At 40.7% G+C, this 8579-nt stretch overlaps 1 long non-coding RNA gene across 1 annotated transcript; it reads left to right on the plus strand.

Moving 5' to 3' along the window:
• The first annotated feature begins 14 nt into the window (after window positions 1–14).
• Window positions 15–8556, plus strand: LOC127603887 (uncharacterized). Its single transcript, XR_007963149.1, has 2 exons — window positions 15–339; window positions 6693–8556. It is a non-coding gene; the product is annotated as an uncharacterized LOC127603887 (long non-coding RNA).
• Window positions 8557–8579: the final 23 nt, after the last annotated feature.

Here is an 8579-nt window from a genome sequence, read left to right on the forward strand (position 1 = left end):
TTGTCTTTTGACGCCGTGCGACGCTTTGATGGTGACATGCTTAAAGCTTTGTGTTGCCTTGTTCCTATGGTGCTTGCGGTTTGTCGGGTCACTGTCATCATGGTGATGTCACGAACAAAGAAACTGCAGGAATCTTCCTGCTTTAGTTTGAAATTGCACATATTTCTCCACTCCCCAGATGAAAAAGCTAACGTGTGTGTTTTGTGACCACTAGATGTCATCATGGCGCACGAAAAAAGCCGCAGATGAGGCCTTAGCTGTCCTCACCTTACATGGATGACATCACCAATCCTGCAGTGGAACCACATCAATCCATCCATCATCCATTTGTCCTTGCATGTATGTATTAACCTCAATTTAGTTTCCAGTCACCGATGCTATCACGGTTCACTCGCTATGACTTTCATGCTTTTGCCGTTTTTGGATTCCAACTGACCGTGTCAATATGAGTGTGAATGGTTGTTAGCGATGGATTTGGTTCCAGCTCCCTAAAAGTGGTGCAGAAAATGGGATTGGAATATATTCTCAACCGTTTCCTCCATGCAGTTTGCTTTTGCAGTTCGACCCAGTTTCTCACTTAGGTGTGAGATATGTGCTAAGATCAAATAACGATAAAACATGCGTGTGTGCCACCTGTCGGGGTATTAGTCACACAGAGGGGCTCGAAACAACCCGTCTAACGCGCCTAATGACTTTGACTATTCAGCAGCAAATGTTCCCTCTCGGCTTGCGTTCCCTAAAAGTTAACATTTCCAAATGCATCGCAAGCTGGGAAACGTGAGTCTTGGGTATATTTCCGCAATCAAATGAGAATGCAAATACAAGGGGATGAATCTGAAATTGTAATCAAGATATTAGAATTCTCTGAAGAAACGAAGATAAAAGCCAAATGTAAACATCATCTTTGTCACGCCATTCATTGTGCGTAGGATGTAAATTGGATTGAACGCGTACGGATGGAGATGATTCGTTTTGAAATGATCAAAGTAATGCTTGTAGAATTTGCGGGTGTGGGTAAAATGTCATCTTTTAAAAGGATTGAAATTTTGGAAAAGATCTGGACTTGTAAGAGGAGACCGAGAACATCTTTTCCAAAAATGAGATGAAAGCCAAATGTAAAAACAACTGCACTGTTTACAGACTTTTAAATGTTATTAAAACTGCTGGGTCCACAGTTATATAAGTTTTGGATTTTTCTATTATAGTTTTTAATTTTGTTTAGATTTTTTTTTAATTCAGTTGGTTTTATTTCATTTTATAAATGTATAACATACATTTAATTTTAAGATAAGATAAAATATCCTTTATTCGTCCCACACTGGGGAAATTTCCAGCCTCCAGCAGCAAGAATGTATGGAGAAAGAAGAAATGCTTCATTTTCATTTTAGTTTACTAGTTTCATTATTAGAGGTTTTTATTTATTTATTTATCCATCCATCTATTTATTTATTTTTAATAAATTGGGTGTTTGTCAAGTGCAAGTGAGGGGGGTAGGAAAAAAGGTCTCCAGCTTTTGGATGATGTTGTGTAAACAAAAAATTTTTTGCATGGACTTACCGAAATACAATACCGTGATAAATTAATTCAACATGAACTCGAAAAGCTCACGTATGTTAACAAAAACGAATTATTTATCAACGTAATATGTCGCTTCAGTTACATTTTTTTTAAACATTATTTTCTATTTTATTTTGGTCACGAATATGTTTTTATCAATTTTAGTTATGTTTTTTTCTTTTTTTGCGAACATTAATATCCTTAGTTTGGACTGAGCCAATGAATTATTTTAACTGTGGAGGAAATACAGTTTAAATAAGGGTTTTGTTTTGTTTTGTTTTTTTTGTTTGTTTTTTCAGAATAATGAAAATGGATTTGTCTTGGGGAAAAAAAGGGCTCTTTATCAGAATGGATCTTGACATTTGTTCCAACAGCAATTGGATATGTCTCGAGCTTAGCCAGAATGTGTTCCTTTGTTATTGCTTCCGACTGCCATGATGTCACAGGGAGCCACCCACGGTGGAAAGGTTAACCAGATTAGGCTCCATTGCAGCTCCTGTACTTACTACTTGGTGGAAATATGACCACAATAAAGGTAATTGCAAGGAAACGGTGATTTTAAAATTGGCCTCTTTTAACACCAGGGAAAAAAAAGGCATCTATTTGGATTTAATCAAGTGGGTGGTATATTTGTGCCACGGCATCCATGAGAGTGAAGGCAACTTTTTGGACAGGCGATGCAGTTTTCTGATGACTCTTGTCCTTCACAAACTCCGCTTGATTGTTTTTTTTTTTAATTCAAATTGTGGTGTGAGTGGAGGGAGGCGGGGAGTGTTTCACTCAATACTTTTTGCTGCTTTTGTAAATCTTATGCCTCCTGCTGACTTCTTGGTCAGCTTGACCATACGAAGTCGATCCTGATCTCAATATTTTTTTTAATCTATTTAAAGGTGATCGCAAAAATCTTTCATACAGTATTCTGATTAATTTTGTGCAGCCCGGTGGACGACTTTTTAGCACATTCGCCTCTCAGTGCAGAGGTGTTGCGTTCGATGGCCTTCCTTTGTGGAGGTTCCATGTTTTTCCCGGACCTTGTGAGGATAAGTGAATCGGAAAATGGATTATGATTAATTTTGTGTTTGTGGAATATGAATTAAGCAGTGAAATCCACCCATTTTTTTTAAATCCATCTCAGGGGGTAGCCATTTTGCCCCTTGTTGTCCAATGAAAACGACATCCCAGTTGTTCAGGCTTTGGTCACAACAAATCATGGCTCTCGCATTAAAAAAAATTTGGGGGGGCGGGGAGGGTTTGGTCATGTGACATTCACAAGCTGAGCCGATCAAGTGTCAGTTGAAAGTGATCTTTCTAAAGGCATCATTTTTAATGCAGCCATTGTCGTGAATGTCAGTTGTAGTTCATTGGAGTCCATTTGGCTCTCGCAAGTCGACGTTGAAATGAAATCAAATGCAGTCGATCATCAAGGTAAACGTTTAGAGTGGGGCAATAAACTAGAAATGACACATAGCCGTGGCAACCAGATAAGCAGACAGATAATTAGCAGTTTGCTCATTTTGGAGGCCGTCGAAGCCACCAAGACGCTGTTACATAATGTCCATCCAAAGGCCTACGAAAGGAAGTGGCTCTTTGAGCCTCACGCTATCGTGAATGCGGTCGATGTAGGTCAATCCCTGATTAGCCGAGCGTACAGTAGAAGAGTAGCCGTGGATTATTTGCCCTCCATCGTGACGCCATTCGGTTGTGGCTCAGACCGGCCGTTGCGTCATTACCTGGCTTTGTGGGTTTTACTGTGTGTCCTAGTCGCAAATCGTGACATCATGCCGGCTTCAAGCTGCTTTTACACTTCACATCTAGTTAGTGATGTCATTGATTGAAAACAGGGGTCTACGTAGATGCCGGTGTGTTTGATAGGATAGTGTTGTGACTACTTCCTGTGCAGCAGCTCGCCTTTGGGAGGAACAAGAAAAGGGAATCTGATTCGCCATCATGAGCTTGCTAGAGGAAGCAATGATGTCATCAAACGGAGACTCTTTGTCTTATTTATTTTGGGATTGATTGACAGCTGTGATCATTGCGCCACTCGAGTTGCGGGAAGGGGGGGCGGTGAAAACAGGACAAGCGAGAGGATGTCGGGCACCGTGCCAGCATGCGGGATCAGCACTATGAAAGACCGCATGTGCATCACATGCGCACGTTATCTTTGCTGCACCACAAGTCACGCTCGCACATCTGTCCGCGTGGCACACTCGACTTCTTTTTTCTTTTTTTAACGGACACAAAATATCATTGTGGAAAATCCGGTAGTTGCGGAAATCGGCATTAAATGGGAATTGGGCACTTGGACCGACAATGTAAAGCCAATCTTGGGAAATGATGATGTAACTGGTAGAGGACGGAAATATGTAACTTACTTTAACTCATTCACTCCCAAAGACGGTTTTAAACGTCTTTTCAGACTTGGCCCAGAATTGGCTGGTACTGAATGAGTTAATATGGGTCAGTCGCAATCAAGTTTACAGGCCACTACAAGGCAATAAACAAACAAGCTACTGCATGGCGGGTCCAATCATGACAACGTTGTATTATACACCGGCAGGGACACTGAATTAATTTACCCCGTCACTGTTTATATATGATATGGGTGGTTGTACAATATGGATGTACACTAATGGTCTATTTCATGGGAAGTGTTCATTTCATGTCGTGTACAACCAATGTCTCCGCTCGCTCTCAAATCGCCAAAGTTCCCCCCCCCCCTGCGGGAATCATGAATGTTTTATCGTGGCTGCGGGCGTCGATCTGCCTCACAGGGAAGGGGGAGACATCAGTGCAGAAAAATGTGTTTGATGCAAAGCAGACTTGCTATAAGTGCACACTGAGTCACATCTAAGAAGTCATATTTTGGAAATGGGCCACTGTTCCACTCGGATCGAAAAGAACAGCTGCCGTCACGGACTGAGAGCGTGTGAGAATGTTTGTGGTGGCGATAGCCTGCAGTGTAACAAGCTGCTCATTTACCTGTAAAATGTCTTATCGGACGCTTTTGTGCGGCTTCACTTTTGGGAAAACCTAATTTGACGCATTCCGATCTCCCCCTTGTCAGGTGAGGGAGGTGCAGTTACTTTGGATAGGCCGAGCTGGCTGCGTTTCTGTTACTGCCCATTGAAGGGAAGCCATTTTTTATTGGGGACACAAACAATTCCAAGCCGACTGAGTGATGGTATTTAGTACAGGTCCTACCTTGAATTGAGTGATCTGATTTTGGTATTTTCAGTGTACGAGCTATCACTTGGCAGATTTTTTTGGCAGCAATCTTAACAGCAAGCAGCAGATAATGAACAATTCTTCTTCAAAAAAAAAACAACAACAAAAAACGGGCCAACTGCTTGCTTCATAGCTAAGAAAAAAAATGAGTTACACATTGTACATTAAAAAAATAGGACACACACACAAACTGCCTCTCAAACGTCTGCTAGTTCAACACATAATTGGAAATGCCATAGGCAAGAAAATACAGCTTTGCATATTGCTAATATTGCATTCATATCCCGATTCAGTGATTAAAAAAAAAAAAGAAATAGCAGCTGACAGTTTGTTTGTTTTTTGTCGTGAACCACAACTTCTAATTAAGCAAATTGTTTTGGAGCAAAAAACTTGTTCACATAAATGTCAAACTTTTATTTATTTATTTTTTCCAGCTCAAAATGTAGGCCCGACAAATCCAAATTTCATGCAACTTTTACGCAACATATATTTGACCACAAACAGTAGCAACACATTCAGATTCGACAGTACTCACATGCATACGTTCTTTATCCTCGATGAAAACCGCCCGGGACTGCAGCTGAGTGTCTACGGCGCCTTGTGTTTTTTCACCGATTGTACGTGTTACTATGTATACTGCAAAAAATAAAACATTTTGTGTTGCACTAATACGAATAACTACTTTTTTTTGTAGAGAGAGATTTTCTGAAACCAAATTTTCCCCACTTTCAATACAGCCAAAGGGTCTACATGCAACCATATTGAACATTCTTTTGGCTATTTTGGCCGCCGACCACCGGAAAAATAACAATATAAAAACAAACTCGGCCCGCCACAAAACCCTTTTATCCCTTCACAATCAGGATAATACTGCATGTAGCATTTTTCCTCCCTGTATGTATAAAAGTATATATATATATATATATATATATATATCAGCCCCCCCCCCCCCCAGAAAAAAAAACATTCGGGACACTTAATGGTCCACACAATTCTCTGCCTTTCAAGTGAAAATGGCCCATGTCCCCTCCATAGGCCGAACAGTTGCTCTTCTTTCAAAGCGTGACTTGAACCAGTTTCCGATAAAACGCCGCTATGGCAACGCACATGCTAATCTACAGTTTGCAGGCTAGCTGTCCCTCCTTGGCTTAAATCACACTGAAAACGCGCACAGCGGTTACCTCAACGGATTGTTTGGGTGCTGCTCGTTTTTTTTTTTTTTTGGGGGGTGGGGGGGGACCGCACCGATTTGGATGAGTTGGAATCATGTGACAGTACATCATTTTACTCCTACCATTCAGCTGTTTAACAGGAAATGTCACTTCCTCAGTGGGCTCTGTGTGTGTGTGTGTGTGTGTGAGTGTGTGAGACAGACCACAATTAACCTGCAACAATGGGCTGTGTGCCATTCCAGCCACTCTTGTGTCCGAGATCCTGAGTGGAACACAAAGCCGGCTTTTCTTTCTGCTGTCGCTGTTGTATCAGTGCTGCCTGACTGCATGCATTAGCACCAGCCTCAGCAAACACACACACGAGCAGTGAGAAAGTGCAGTAGCGTTGGGACTATTGCAGTCATTTTTAGCAGCCATAAACCAGACAGGCAGCATCAAGATTTGTGATGTTTATTACAATTGTGAAGTATTACAGGACACTTGCCCATTTGCAACACACAACAGAATGCTCCGTTATGTCTGTCATAATGTAAAGCTTTTTTTTTGTTTTGTTTTTTTTAATGTTGCTAAACATTTGGGAGGTTGAGTTCTGTTACAGAGCCTTGGTGGGTAAAAATAATGATGGCGTGTACTTCATGTGTAAATTCTGATCTTATTTTTCAGTGTTTGCCAGATGTTTTGCGAACTGATGATCATGTGGCCCCAAAAAAATAATGTCACAATAAATCTGCTCCTCAGCTAAGCTTCAGAAGTCAATAGTAAGGGAAGGATCACGGGACGCAATCGAAATTGACGAGGAGCCAACGTCGCCCCCGACGCCCCCGTTCTACTAGCTTGGTGAGTTCCAATTTTTTCCCAACTACTTAGAATCGCGTCTGCATGAGGAAAACCTTTTGTCGCGGTGTAACGAATAATGGATTCATTCTACAAATCGTCAATCATCAAATGAATCCTGAATTATTTTGAAAAATTGATTTATTATGTAGACCTTGTTCAATTCAAAATGAACATATTTTATATCAAATGTGTGTGTATGTATACATATATAAAAATTCATCATTCTGAGGCATTATTTGCCAACAGTTTGACCTCAGGAGGCTTTTCACAGCCTCTTCGTTAGAATGTTTCAAGTTACGAAACTTAACAGGAAAATATTGCCTCGTTACCAAAAACATTTCAAAATACGAAAGGAAAAAATAAAGTATGCTGCTACTCGCAAGTCCGGGGTTCCTGAACGCAACATACTCATAGCTGCTTTGCCATTGGCTATTACCGAGCATCATCCTGACATCACATTGGCTAAGAGGGACCTTTTCCAAATGTGTTTATGCGTGTAGATACATATGTGTGTTTGTGCAGCGTCCTCATCATTCACCAATTCGTCAGTTTTTATGCTTGATAAAACATTCGTCTGAATTTTGGGGGGCTTGGAACGGATTAGGGCATTTACATAGAAAACGCGTCTCAACTTCCAAAATGTTCAAGTTCAGAAATTTCTTGCAGAACCAATTCATTTCATAAGTAGAGGTACCACTGTGTACTCACGTGATGTCCATTCGTCTTCCTGTTTGTGTTGCCGTTGTCGACAAACGGACTTTGAATCCACAGCAACTAATAACATTGACAAATCGGCTCACGATCTCATCATCAAATTTCCATAGATGGGGGAGTGGTGTGAAAGTCAGTTTAGGACATGGAGGATTGGATTTAGCGTGCTTGTGCTAATGTGTTGGATACTTGTGGGCAGCTGGTGTTTTGTGTTTACATCTTTGAGGAGCCGACGATTCAAGGACACTTGCTTCACAGCTGAACTCGTTCCTTTTTTCTGGGATAGGGGGGACATTAAAAGCAACGTTTTTTTTAATAGGTTGACAAACAATATTTATTTAGGTTCACAAAAATGATAAGTTAATTATCAGGTAGTCCACAAATATTGTGGGAATGGTCTCATACAGTCATACAAAGTGGGGGAAGTGGACGTACATGACAAACCATTTCTGAACAGGCCAACCCAGAAAAACACTCGAGATTTAAACCAAATAAAGTTATGAAGCATGGCCAAGATGAACCGAACAGACACTTTGATCAAAAATAATACCAAGGAGTAGGAGAATATTTTTTCATTCGATCCATCATAGCCCGAATCTTGAACTTAAAAAAACTACCAGATAGATAAAATATTGTTTATCTTAAAAAAAAAAAACTAAAAATAACAAAACCAGGGCCCCAGACCCTGCATGTAATATATTGCCATAAATCAGGGTCACCCCTGAGCTGTCCCTTGTGCAAACCCACCCCCCACCCTCTCCTCCCCCTTAGGTCATCGGCGGGCCGGCAACTGATTCCACATGTCCATGTTGTAAAATTCGCATCTTGTCTTTTTGGAGTCTGGAATTTCAAATTAGCATTAGGGCCACACAAAAAAAGAAAATACGTTGTAAAATGATGAGAACACCAGGAAGAAAATTAAGAAAATGTCATCACAGTTTGACCAAATCATTTTTGTCTTATGAGAGACTTGAAAGACAACAGCCATTTTTGGGGGGCGAGAACCGTTCTTAACCTTGCGCAAGATTGAATGTTGTATTTTGAAAAAAATTAACGCACGAATAATAGTCACGTTCC

This window comes from Hippocampus zosterae, chromosome 7, assembly GCF_025434085.1.
Source record: "Hippocampus zosterae strain Florida chromosome 7, ASM2543408v3, whole genome shotgun sequence".
Lineage (NCBI taxonomy): Eukaryota > Metazoa > Chordata > Actinopteri > Syngnathiformes > Syngnathidae > Hippocampus > Hippocampus zosterae.